We start from the raw sequence: 12,478 nt of genomic DNA on the forward strand, positions 1-12,478 counted from the left end.
TGCTGTTGTAGTAACAACCCTGTTCACAGACTTAGTAGATAGATCAGATATCCTTACTGAACTAAAACTCTTTGGCTCAATCGAACCAGACCCCCCCCCCCCCCGCCAACATTAACGCACCTGATCGGTGTTGGCAAAGTTGCCAGTGGCATTTATATTATATATACACCGGCATGTGGCAGCCACAGTAATTTAAATGCCACTAATGACTTTGCCAGCAGCATTTAAACAGCAAACACCCGCGATCGGTTCCAGTACCAATTAGGGGTGTTACTGGTGGGGGTCCAGGTTCATGCCAGGCCAGATTTTTACAATTCAGCCTTCAAGCTGATAAAGATATTTGAGCTGCAAACAAAGATCTAGGTCTCAGAACGCCAATGTAATTTGATGTAAATTGAAAGAGTAGATACGTGTTTTTAATCTGCTTGCAGGTGGGATTATCAATGTCTGGTGGGAATAAATAACTGACCCCCCTCAAAATTCAGCTTTATGGGAGCTGATGTAGATGCCTTCTTTCCACGACCCAGAACATGGAGCCATACAGCGGTAAAGAGAGGGTCATCTGCCTCCAACAATCCTGCAGACAGACCAGCATGGTTTACTCCCGGACCACCCCTTCAAAGGAAACCCGTTACCAAGATTTACCTACTTGAATTTATGTAGGGCTATAACCACACGTCACCGATACTTCTGTTTTTGTTTTCTAGCTGCTCTTCGCAAAACTTCAAATTTAGATATATATAAAAATGAAACTGAAGTCTTAGGGCTCCAACTCTACATCATGATCTCCTCAGGAGTTATGTACCGGAGGTGATATTATAATAGAAGGCACTGAGTGGTGGAACTGTAGTTGGGGGCATGGTTATTGCTGTGGTGCTGGAGCCATGAGGTGCTCTGCTAACACCCCCCCCCCCCAAAAGCACTTCAGACTCATTTCCAAATTTCTAAAATTTTTGGTACATTTTTAGGTACATAAGGAGCAGCTGGAAAATAAAAACAAAAAGGCATGGTGAGGTGTAGCTTATGTAACATAGCAGTTAGCCCAGGTAGTATAATCCTGGTGACAGATGGGTTTGGGGTTTTTTACGCTCTCAAACAACCCCTTCATTGGCGGCTGGTAGGATGCTAGTTAAAAAAAAAAAAATTACTTACCTCTGCGGTCCCTCCTGTGTCCCCTGTCATGTCTCTGGGGCACAGAAGCCGACTGCTGCCGGCCAGAAGCTGAACGCAGTGCGGCTTCCGTGCCCATTTGTTTACATGGGGCATGGACCAGAGAGCTGCCAGCGCGGGACGCCTGGAGGAACCACGGAGATAAGGAATTTTTTAACTAGACCCCTTTAGGCCGCCAATGGTTTTTTTCTCTCTCTTGGACAATCCCTTTAATAACTAAAAGTTTTTATGGTTATATTTCTGTAGTAATACAAGATGCTCAATCAGGTCAGGGCAATTAGGCGACAGTTGTACGGGGTAAGGGTGAAACGTTTTTACATTCTTTCTCCATCACTCTGATATAGTTACATTTATATATTTATGTACGGTCTTGTGTTTTGCCAGATGGGTAATACAAGTTGATGCATGGAAGGATTCCTTATTTTAGCAAACTAGATTCATCATCTTATAAAACTGTGTTAATGGTCTACAAAATATGAGGGAACATTTCTCATTGGAGAAAAATCTTTTTCCAGAATAAAAACACATTCAGCAGAAAATAACAGATGGTAATCTAGCTCCGTCCTGTAACGCAACTTTCCCTAACAATTTACTAACAATTTAAACCACTTTCTCTAAGTGACTTTTAATATGAACAACAAGTGCTAAGTCTTCATGGAATAAACCTGCCTTTTAATGGTTTCTTTTTTTTTTTTTTTCTCCAAAGAAAAATCTCAGGAGCACAAACACGGAGTTGTTTCTAACTGTAAAGTGTTATTTAGAAGGAACTGGAAGGATCATTACTTCAAGGCTCTGCATTATTTAATGCGGCGGCCCATTAAAACCGTCATTCGGTAACTTTACAGTCCAAATGGGATTTTAATGGATGTGTTAAAAAACGATTGTGACTAAACCGTCACATGTTTCATAGGCATTTTATTTAGATAATTAAAACAAGGTATAAACCAGAGTAGTTAACGGAGAATTAATAGTTTTTACTCTTGGTGGTTCAGATACAGGATCGGCTTCTTTTCAGTTACAGCGCCACTCTCGTCCATGGGTTCAGGCTGGTATTGCAGCTCAAACGGGGAGAAGCCCTTACATAACTTTAACCCTTTTGAAGAGAGACATTGGGGCTCATTTACTTACCCGGGCCAGTCGCGATCCAGCGGCGCGTTCTCCCACGTGGATTCGGGTCTGCTGAGATTCACAAAGATCGTGCGCCCGATATCCACCAGGTGTCGCTGCTGCGCCAAGGACTGCCGGTGTTCACCTGCTTCTTCCTGGTGCATGTAAGTGCTTGATCTTGCAACACAAATTGATTTTTAAATTCTGCGGTTTTTCCGAATCCGTCGGGTTGTCCAACAGCCCTGCCCCCAATTTCCGTTGCGTGAAAGCCAAAATCCGATCGCGGACGCCAAAATCCCAGCGGAATTCGCAGCAAAACGGAAAAATTTGGGAAACCCAACAGAAATGCGGCCGCGGAGGCCTTAGTAAATGAGCCCCAATGTTTCTAGTAGAACATGAAATAGTTCTTTTCTAGTCCAAGATTTCATTGCATTTATTTAATGTGCTTTGGAGTCTCTCTGGGAGAATGATAAATACTTCACTGTCATAGACAGCAAAAGAGTGTTGGAGATAGTAAAGCGCTGTGCTCAGCAATTTCAGACACTCCTATACTATTCAATGGAAGGGAAAGAGGCATGTGTGGCCTGCTGCTCCACCCATTAGTGAGAACTGGACCCCAATCTCTAATTTGCTGGGGTCCTGTTCTCATGACTGTGGGGTTCCCATCAGTTGGATCCCTTAGCGATTAGCGTGTTCTCCCCTATCCTGTTGATAACTGCAAAACCTGTTTTTTTTTTTTTGAGAATTCACTACAAAATGGGGATTGTGAGGAATTACTGACAGCTAACTTTATGTTACAGGCTTTTCTCACCATGACATATAGGAAATAAATGTCTTTTGTGGAATGGTTGATCAGATTTATGTTTTTAAACCAAAGTCTATTTAATGTTGGATTTTTTTTAAAATAATCTTTATATTATAATACATTTAGTAGATCACAGAACCTGACACTTAGCCCGTCAGCATTGCAGAATTGTCATGTTTCCAAGTATTGATCAAAATCATAAAAAAATGGAACCATCTAAAAGGAGAACTTTTAATATTTCCCTTAAAATGAGCAGAGAAAAGTAACATTTGCATGAGGTGAGTCAAGTTCAGAGGCTGCAGGGGAAGGGACCCTTTAGACGCCCCCATCTTCAGTTCTATTGCACAAAGTAACATACTTCTCCATCTATTGCAATACATTAGTTTAGGTTTAAAGTACCTAGGGGGTCTAAATAATAATAAAAAAAATAAATTAAACCTAAAAAAGTTGAAATCGCCCTGCTTTCCCAAGAATTGTTATAAAAATTAAATAAAATCTTAAAAAGTTAGGTATACCTGTGTCACAAAAGTACTGATTAAAATGGTTATTTCCAACGTGGAACCCAGCAGATGGCGATTTCATACAGAAGGTTTTTTTTAAGTGTATTAAAACACAATAAAGACTGTATAAATTTGGTATTTCCATGATTGTACAGACCCAAAAAATAAAGGCGATGTACCGCGTAGTGAAAGCCGTAAAAAACAAGGCCTCAAGAAAATAGTGCAAATTCATTTTCATTCACCAATTTCACTGCATTTGGATTTTTTTCCTGCTTCCCAGTACACAGCATGGAACAATAAATACTGTCACTACTACTGTATTTTCTGGACTATAATACACACTTTTTATCCCCAGAAAATGGAGAAAAAACAGTGGTGCGTCTTATAGTCCGGATGTAGCCTACTGCAGGAGGGAATGGAGGGCACCCGGCTGCACTCTGCGGCTCTGCGCTGCGCTCCTCTCAGCCCTCCACTGCTGGAGGGTATGGAGGACGGCAGCCCGCTGCGCTCTGCAGTCCTCAGGGCACCAATACAAAGCAGAGCAGGAGCGCAGCAGCAGTGGAGAGAGAGGGGGGAGGATAAAGGCACTGACTCTGGCCAATCCCCGCCCAGCTTGTAAGTAGCCCGGGAAGTTCAGAGTGAAGACGATCGGCAGTGTGTTAGAAGAGGAGCCTGTACAGTGCAGTGTCCTACAGGATCAGATAAGTGATAAGCCCTCCTTTCCCCCAGGTCTCTGCTCTCACACTCTTAACCACTTGTTGCCTGGTATGTAGAGGCTGCTGTCTTGTAAAGGTACCTTACCCCACAGACCAAGCTCTTGTGGCCATTGTACAAGCACTGTCATCTCCTGTGTCCTCTCCTCCTCATAGATTGTAAGCTCTTGTGGCCATTGTACAAGCACTGTCATCTCCTGTGACCTCTCCTCCTCATAGATTGTAAGCTCTTGTGAGCATTTGTCACATAGAATTACCAGGGCTGTATAGGTATGAGTATATCTAAAGATAGACAGCAGTGTCAGGGAGAGGAGGAGGGGGTGAGCGCTGCTCGCCCCTGCACCTCTCCAAAGAGGAACATGGCTGCACTGCACCACCCAGTTACTTTACTGTTACTTTGTTAAATATTTTAGCATACTATTTGGGGAAAAAACTGTTTTTCTTATTTTTCCTCCTCTAAAACCTCAGAAAAATACTGGTAAGTACAATTTGTTACACAGAATACTAACGCTCTTCAGCTGTGTACATGGGAAAAAAATAAAAAACATATATATAGGGGAGAGTGTATGTGGTAAAAATGTTCTAGTTGCCCATGGAAACCAATCAGAGCTCAGCTTTCATTTCATAAACCCCTGTGGGAAAATGAAAGCTGAGCTCTAATTGGTTGCTAAGAGTTTGGAATTCTGTAATTCTTTTTTGGAATTTTTTTTTTTATTACTCTGCCCAGCTGTCTCCTCCCAGCAATTTTGAGCTATCAGCAACTTTAGAGACAGAAAGACTACGGTCACACGTGGCGCTTTGAAACGCAATGAAATCGCAAGGGGCGTGCCACGGCTTAATCGCATATGCAAGACTATGGAAATGCATGCAATTGGTAACCAGCACCCAATCTTGGATTGTCAAAATGCAAGACACCGGATGCTGATTACCGATCGCATACGTTTCCAAAGAAACACATATGCGATCGGATCATGGCACGTCCTCCTTAGATTTTGATTCCATTTCTAAACGGAGTCAAAGTGCTACGTGTGACAACATCCTTAGACAGCGCTGAAAACTACAAGTCCCATAAAGACCAGAAACAGAGTTGCCCCTCAGTTACACATTGGAATGCGGAGTTCGTAAAAATGATTTTTTTATAATTCTGGAATTTAATAAATTGGGAAACCCAAGTCTTAATACATTCAACCCAATGGAAACATATTCCTACAGTAGATTTAGATGAGAAAATGCCGAACTTGATTGACTTGGAAATGGGATATCTTCTACCATTGCTGTGTATAGTGTTTGGTGCGATGTATGATGTTTTGACATCCATAGGGCTTTTAGTGCCAGCTGTCAGGTGATTGTGTCCCAGAAGTTTCCAAATCACGTCCTATAGGGAGAAACTGATACAGTATCATTTCTCCTTACCAAGAAAATGCTATTCCATGACCCATCTGTAATATTTTAGCGTGAATGATCTGCAGAGTAACACAAAGAACTTTCTTACAGGTAATGACAAAGCTATGCTTTAAACTGTCCATATAAATACTATCATCCCGATAGAAAGAAGTTCAGACCAAAGACCCTACTCTGCATTGTCTCAGGTCACGTGTGTGGGGATTGTCATGTGGAGATGGCTACATGATTGAGTTAAGATGTTATCTTAGTTGGGTAACTGGGGTTTTTGATGCCAGCTTTCAGAAGCACTCAGCGATGAAGCGCATGGAGATTGGCTTTGACAGCTCCCATCTGAAGCCATCAGTCAGCCGGTGGACGGATCGGATTCATGCAATACGCATTGTTTTTTTGCTTGACAAATTGTGCTTTCTGCTCACTAACTCAGTAATCCCCACTTAGTCTCATTTAGCGTTTTGTCTCAATCCATTTAGTTAAGCAGCGAGCAATTTAGAAATATGGAACTTGTCATAACTTCACTTAACTAGAACGCAGAGCCGTCCACGAAGCTATGAGGTCATTTTCCAGGGAGTAATTTGTTTAAAAGCAAGTTGTCCTTCAGAAATATGTGATGAGTAACACTCCATGGACTTAAAGGCACAATCCCTCCATTTGTTCTAACCTTCACTTCACTTTATAAGGGAAGAATTCTAGTGAGCTCTCACCATTCCCCGGGTAGGATCGTGTGAATCTCCATACATGGAGCATCTTTTTCCTGAACAGGTTAAGACATTTTTTAAATATAGTATTTCTGAGATGTGTGTTAGGAGTGGAAGGGACCCCATAGAGAATGGTTATTGCAGACGCCATATTCGTTTGCTTTTCCTGAGAATAACCTATTGTTTTCCCCATCCCATCCTGACTGTGATCCAGATTTTATGGGCAGGAGAGATATTGGGAGTAATCTACTATAGCCCCGTATTCTAGTGGACAAAGCATAAACCCCGCTGACAGTTTTGTCTGTGACATGACTAAGAGCGAGGAATAGTCTCTACCGGAAAAACTCCACCAGAAATCTCCTTCAGGTCAGATGTGGTCTAAACTGGTCTCATCTGGCGGAGATCAATTCCAGATCTACAAGGAGGTCGGAGCATCTTCGTAGATCCGGGCGTTAAAAATTACACATACAGGTCTCACTTTTCCAAATATTAAAGCTGCTGTTTAGGGGCTTTGGATTTTGGCACTGAAGTTCTGGGGTTGTCACAGGACTTTTTGGCCAATGAGTGGCCTCATCAGACCACGGGACATCACATGATTTCATTATAGGAGGTAACTTCTTTTGTTTTTCCCAACAGGAGGTCCATTGACCCATCAGAACTTCCAGTTGAATATTATTATGGTCCAGAAAATTTTTCACACAATTTCAATGCCCCCCATATCACCCAAAACATTATAAGGGCTTTAATAGGAGCAGACATCTTTGTTATAACAAACTACCAAAGCAATAGAGGGCTAGTTATCTTGTTCGTGAGATGCAAATCAGTCCATTTTCACCTGATTTGCCAGAGTATTTTTTTCATAGATGGCCTTGATGTCGGTACAGACTGTAAATGTCAATTATTATCAAAAGGGAACTCCAAAGTCAATTATTTATTATATATCCTGTTGATATGTCAAATACATGAGAAGTGTAATGTATCTTAGGTGCAGAGGTCCACAGAATGGTCACCCGATGTTCCTGTTCCTCAGGCGGTTTTCGGCATTGCGATAGAACTCAATTGAGGGTGGCTGCACACGAGCAGAAAACTTTACATTCGATCATGCTGTGGGAAAGGGGCTAAAGGACCCTAGTTCCCGGGAAAGATGTGGGTCCCGTAACTTATGAGGGGTCATCCCAATCAAAAATCATCACATTCAAAAATCAAATAAGTTTCTGAATATTTACCTTTGGATGCATGTATTTAAGAAATTAAAGAATGATATGTACTGTATATAGTGCATTTGATAAGACAACCATTTCTACTTGAGTTTCGTAAAGTTCATTATATGTGTCATCATTTTCAGCCGAGACCACAAGCACATTCCAGGTTTCGCACGGGTTATTATAATTCCAGAAACTGCTCACTGATGTTAGAGGTTTTAGTTGGTTACCTACAGCTGATATTCTCCGACTCCCTTTGCGGTATTCAGACTACCACCTTCCATATCATGAATGACAAGCAATCAGTAAAGGGGATGTTGGTAACAGTGTTGGGCTGTTGTTGAGTTAGACACAAAGTGCAGCGTTTCAAGTTTTTCCCTGAAATTTCAATCACATCCTATTAGACTCCCAGTCTGATCTCCAATCAAGTTTTGGTCGGAGTTAGAGGGGGCAGTCAGGGTCAGAGTTAGAACAGAGTTTATATTGCCTAGACGATACCTATGCAATGAGTTATATGGGGTCAAGCTGAAAAAATTATCAAAAACTAAAAATCTCTGAAAAGGCAATTACATATCAAATACACGACATTTGCTTGGTATTTCTATGTGATACAAGGAACAAGGTTCTACTTTTCTTGGTTGATCATTTTAGGGGAGATGCAGCATGGATTGAATATGGTTCATAATATATCATTAAAGCGATGACATAAACTCATGGACATGACCATAATTGTGGCAGTGATTAAGCCACACAAATTTCACACTGTGTATTCCGTATCTTGACTGAGCTCCTCTATGTAGAGGAGATGGGTGAATAGTAATGATGAGTGGACCCGTGAAAATTCACGACCGAACCCGAATTTGAAAAGTCTGTTTGGGTCCAGGTACCAAAAGCAGACCCTGATACATACCAGCAGCACCCGTTATCTGTGCTAACAGAACCACTCAATGGTGTTACTGGTTTAAGGGTGGAGAAAAACCTTTTCTACAAAAGTAGTTTAGCCTCAGGTCCGGATCCCCTGAACCAGAAAAGTTACAAACCTGAACTTGCGGTTTGGGTTAGCTCAATATTAGTGAAAAAGCACTCACAACCCACAGTCTCCGCCTGAACATGTGCTACACCAGGGTTACGGCACGTGTGAGCACACAGTCGTGTGCATGTAGCCTTATGCTGAAAAAGATCCTTGAAATGCTGTGTAAGGAGTCATGTGGGTGGGGCTATACTCTTGCTAGGATGTTGCCTTCTTGCTTGGATAATATCCCACGGGACAAGTATGAAATCAGAAATGAACTTCAGCAGATGCCAACCAAAACTGAAATGTGATGCTGTATCTGGGCTATGTGACAATTCCGGCTAAGAGGGCACATCCCCGCGTGACTGTTCACCACCTCTAGGGGTTCCCTATAGGTCATTTAAATTCAACATTTAAAGGGGTTGTACCAACACCAATAGTCCACAGGATAACAATCTGATTGGTGGGAAACGGACTGCTGGGAATTTTTGGCGAGTCCTGGTCTCACCAATTAAATGAAACGGCAGGTCGAGCTTGCGTCCTGGCACACCATTCAATACTATGGAAACCATGGAATTGAATGGGGGTAAACAATCCATGTGCAACCCCTTTAAAGACCTTTTCTGCACAGTCCTGAATCTCCCACCATATGGGAGGTGATCACTGTGAACCAGTCACCCTTCTCAATAATAGATTGGCGGCAGATTGCAGGTCAAAATGAACAACCGCTTTAATCACTAACCGCTATACAGTGACACCAGATTACATCTACATTAATAGGATTGAGAGGAGATAAGGGCTTAAAAGGGTTTTCCCACGGGATAGGGCCTAACTTTCTGATCAGTAGGAGTCTCAGTGCTGAGACCCCCACAGATCGTGAAAATGAGGGGCCTGTCAGACTTATGGAGCAGACGGCCGCACATAACAGTTCTGCTCCATTAATCTCTATGGAGCTGACGGAAATTGCCAAGCGCTGCGCTCACCGATCTCCGTCAGCTCCATAGAGATTAATGGAGCAGAAAGGTCATGCGCAGCCGTCTGCTCCATTAGTCTGACAGAGGGCCGAGGGGTCTGACAGATCCCTCGTTTTTGCGATCTTTGGGGGTCTCAGCACCGAGACCCTTACTGATCAGCAACTTAGGCCCTATCCCATGGATAGGGCCTAACTTTAGTATGTGGGAAAACTCCTTTAAAGTCATATTGTCCCAATGAACAATGGCCCTGGCCCTCAAACGATACGATGGAGTGGAGCATATGAGTAGATGGATTTGAGAAAGATTTTGTACAACTTTATTCAAATAAAAAGCTGCTCTCTCAGGGCCTGGAGTCCAGTGTGCGGCCCCACTCAGTATTTATAGGCGTCTGTAGATGTATACATGGGCCTGCATACATAGATTACTGTCCATCACTAAGCAGGACCACTAACCAGGTTTCAAAGCTTACCCATAGCAACTAATCACATTACAGCTTTAATGTCTTTAATTGCTCTTGAAAAATATAAGCTGTACTGTGATTGGCTGCTTGGAGCAATAAATACAGTTCACATTCTAGATGGTTTCATAAATATCTCCCATTGTGTTGAATACACTAGAACAGATCACAGCTTTTAGCAAAATTTCCTGACTAAACAATTTATATAGTTAGCAGAAATTTGTAACGAGGATTAACGCAGAAAAAAATATTTGCTCGATCTGTGTACATAGTTTTAAGCAATGAGTGTGAACAGCTCATCAGTTTATCTCATTACATTACAAGGAATGGAACTCACGTGCTGGCATGGGGTGCTCGCTGATCTCATATAAACCCAGATGGGGATTTTGCGTAATTGTCCTAATAACAGAGAAATAAAATAATTCCATTGCTTATATAAAAATAATATACAATATATATATATATATATATATTACACAACGGAGTTTTCTTTGGCGTCCACAGATGATGATACATTGACACAGCTCACTGCATTCTGTAGAAATAGTGTTTGAGGAATTGCAATATAAGGAGTTGTAACTCATAAATGGTGGAGTAAGTCCAGTTCAATGGAGCAGAAGATCAGCAGTGGTCAGACATTAGCAGAGTGCAGTACACTTGAGCAGGAGATCAGCCACGGTCAGATGTAAGCAGGGCTGAGTACAATGAAGCAAAAGATCAGCTGTGCTCAGAGGTAAACTAGGTTCAGTACACAGGAACAGAAAATCAACCACAGTCAGAAATAACCAGGGCAAGACATTTCTAGGGTATGATACACAGGAACAGAGGTGAAGCTCAAGAAACTAATCAATGACTGTGATCAGCCACACATCAGGTGCAGTGCACAACCTAATCAGTCTGTGCAGGAACCCTATTGCTGAGCAAAGCTGGAGGGCGGTTTCCCATGTGGTGTTTTTGTCGCTTTTTTAGGGTGATGTCACACATGGTTTTTAGGCCGTTTTTAGTTAGTGCGTTTTCAGATGTTAAAAAACGTATGCATTTTTGTCCATTTTTAAATGCAACCATTCGGAAAACCGGACAAAAACACAACTAAAAACGGCCTAAAAACGCCATGTGTGACATCACCCTTAAAGGGGTTCTCCGGTGACAAAGATTGCCCCCTTTTCATTAAATCAAAGTCATTCCTGTGCACTGCCAGCTCCTGCAACACTTACAGTTTCCATAGAAACGACCTGTATACTGTCTCTGCTCTCTGGTCTGACATGTGCAGTCAGCTCCTTGTTCCCTGCTGTGGGGGTGTGGCTGCAAGTTCCTCTGTATGAAGAAGCTGTGCTGACCAGGGGGATTGTGGGCGATGTAGTCTTTTAGCAGAATGGGGGCAGCCATCTTGGAGTGATGCAGCTGCAGCAGTGAGCTGTGAAGTGACAAGTGAAGGAAAAGAAAGTATACAGCCTAGGGTGGTGAGGTAAGGGTGTGCAACTATGAGGGTGAAGACACACGTGGCGTTTTTAGGCCGTTTTTGGGCCGTTTTTACTAAGTGCGTTTTCAGATCGTAAAAAACGCATGCACTAGAAAACGCATGCGGTTTTTGAAAACGCATGCGTTTTTGTCCAGTTTTCCGAATTTGCGCAATTAAAAACTGACAAAAATGCATGCGTTTTCAAAAAACTGATGCGTTTTTAAAAAAACGGATGTGTTTTTTAACGCATGCGTTTTTTATGATGTGAAAACGCACTAACTAAAAACGGCCTAAAAACGCCATGTGTGGCATCACCCTTTGGGTGATGGCACATGTGTCGTTTCGAACCATTTTTGGGCAGTCCGTTAAAAAACGCATCCGTTTTATTGAAATGCATCAGTTGAAACCGGACAAAAACGGTAGAAATGCATGTGTTTTTTAACGGACTGCTTAAACTGCAAAAACAGGTTCAAAAAGCCACGTTTTCACGCCTAGGGCGCTTTCACGCGATGGGTTGCGTCACATTTTTTGATGCGTTTTTTGACGCATTCCATTCCATTGCATTTTAGCAGATGCAGTGGAAATGCAATGTAACCTTAGCATGTGATCAAAGCTGAAGTTTAAGGAATGCGTCAAAAACGTGACACAATGCATCGTGTGACAGCGCCCTAACAAAAAAATCCCACAAACTAGAAACTAGACTGGTTTCCAGACTTACGATACATGTAATTAGCTTAGCTGTTGTATTGTGTTTCAAAATGCAGTGTAAACGCCACAAGTGAACGCTCAAGTGTTGTCACTGTAACTCATGTGACCTGGAATGAACACCAGGCGGTTAAAATTATTTACACGGGGGTCCTTCCAGTACATTGTGGTACAACATGCAAAACTTGTAAAAGCATCGACTTCTGTTACCTATCACATGTACATAGTATATTACTAAGCTGGGAGGGGGCTGTATATGGGATACAGTATATTAC

General features: G+C 42.2%; 1 long non-coding RNA gene across 2 annotated transcripts in view; it reads right to left on the reverse strand.

The window, feature by feature from the left end:
• Positions 1-11,415, reverse strand: part of LOC140104081 (uncharacterized) — a 47,513-nt gene extending 36,098 nt beyond the window's left edge. For both annotated transcript variants that reach the window (XR_011850241.1, XR_011850242.1), the window contains exons 1-2: positions 11,254-11,415; positions 10,377-10,438 (exon numbers count right to left, since the gene is read on the reverse strand). This is a non-coding gene — a long non-coding RNA (uncharacterized lncRNA). The remainder of the gene's footprint in view (positions 1-10,376; positions 10,439-11,253) is intronic.
• Positions 11,416-12,478: the final 1,063 nt, after the last annotated feature.

The sequence above is a fragment of the Engystomops pustulosus genome, chromosome 10 (assembly GCF_040894005.1).
Source record: "Engystomops pustulosus chromosome 10, aEngPut4.maternal, whole genome shotgun sequence".
In the NCBI taxonomy this organism is placed as follows: domain Eukaryota; kingdom Metazoa; phylum Chordata; class Amphibia; order Anura; family Leptodactylidae; genus Engystomops; species Engystomops pustulosus.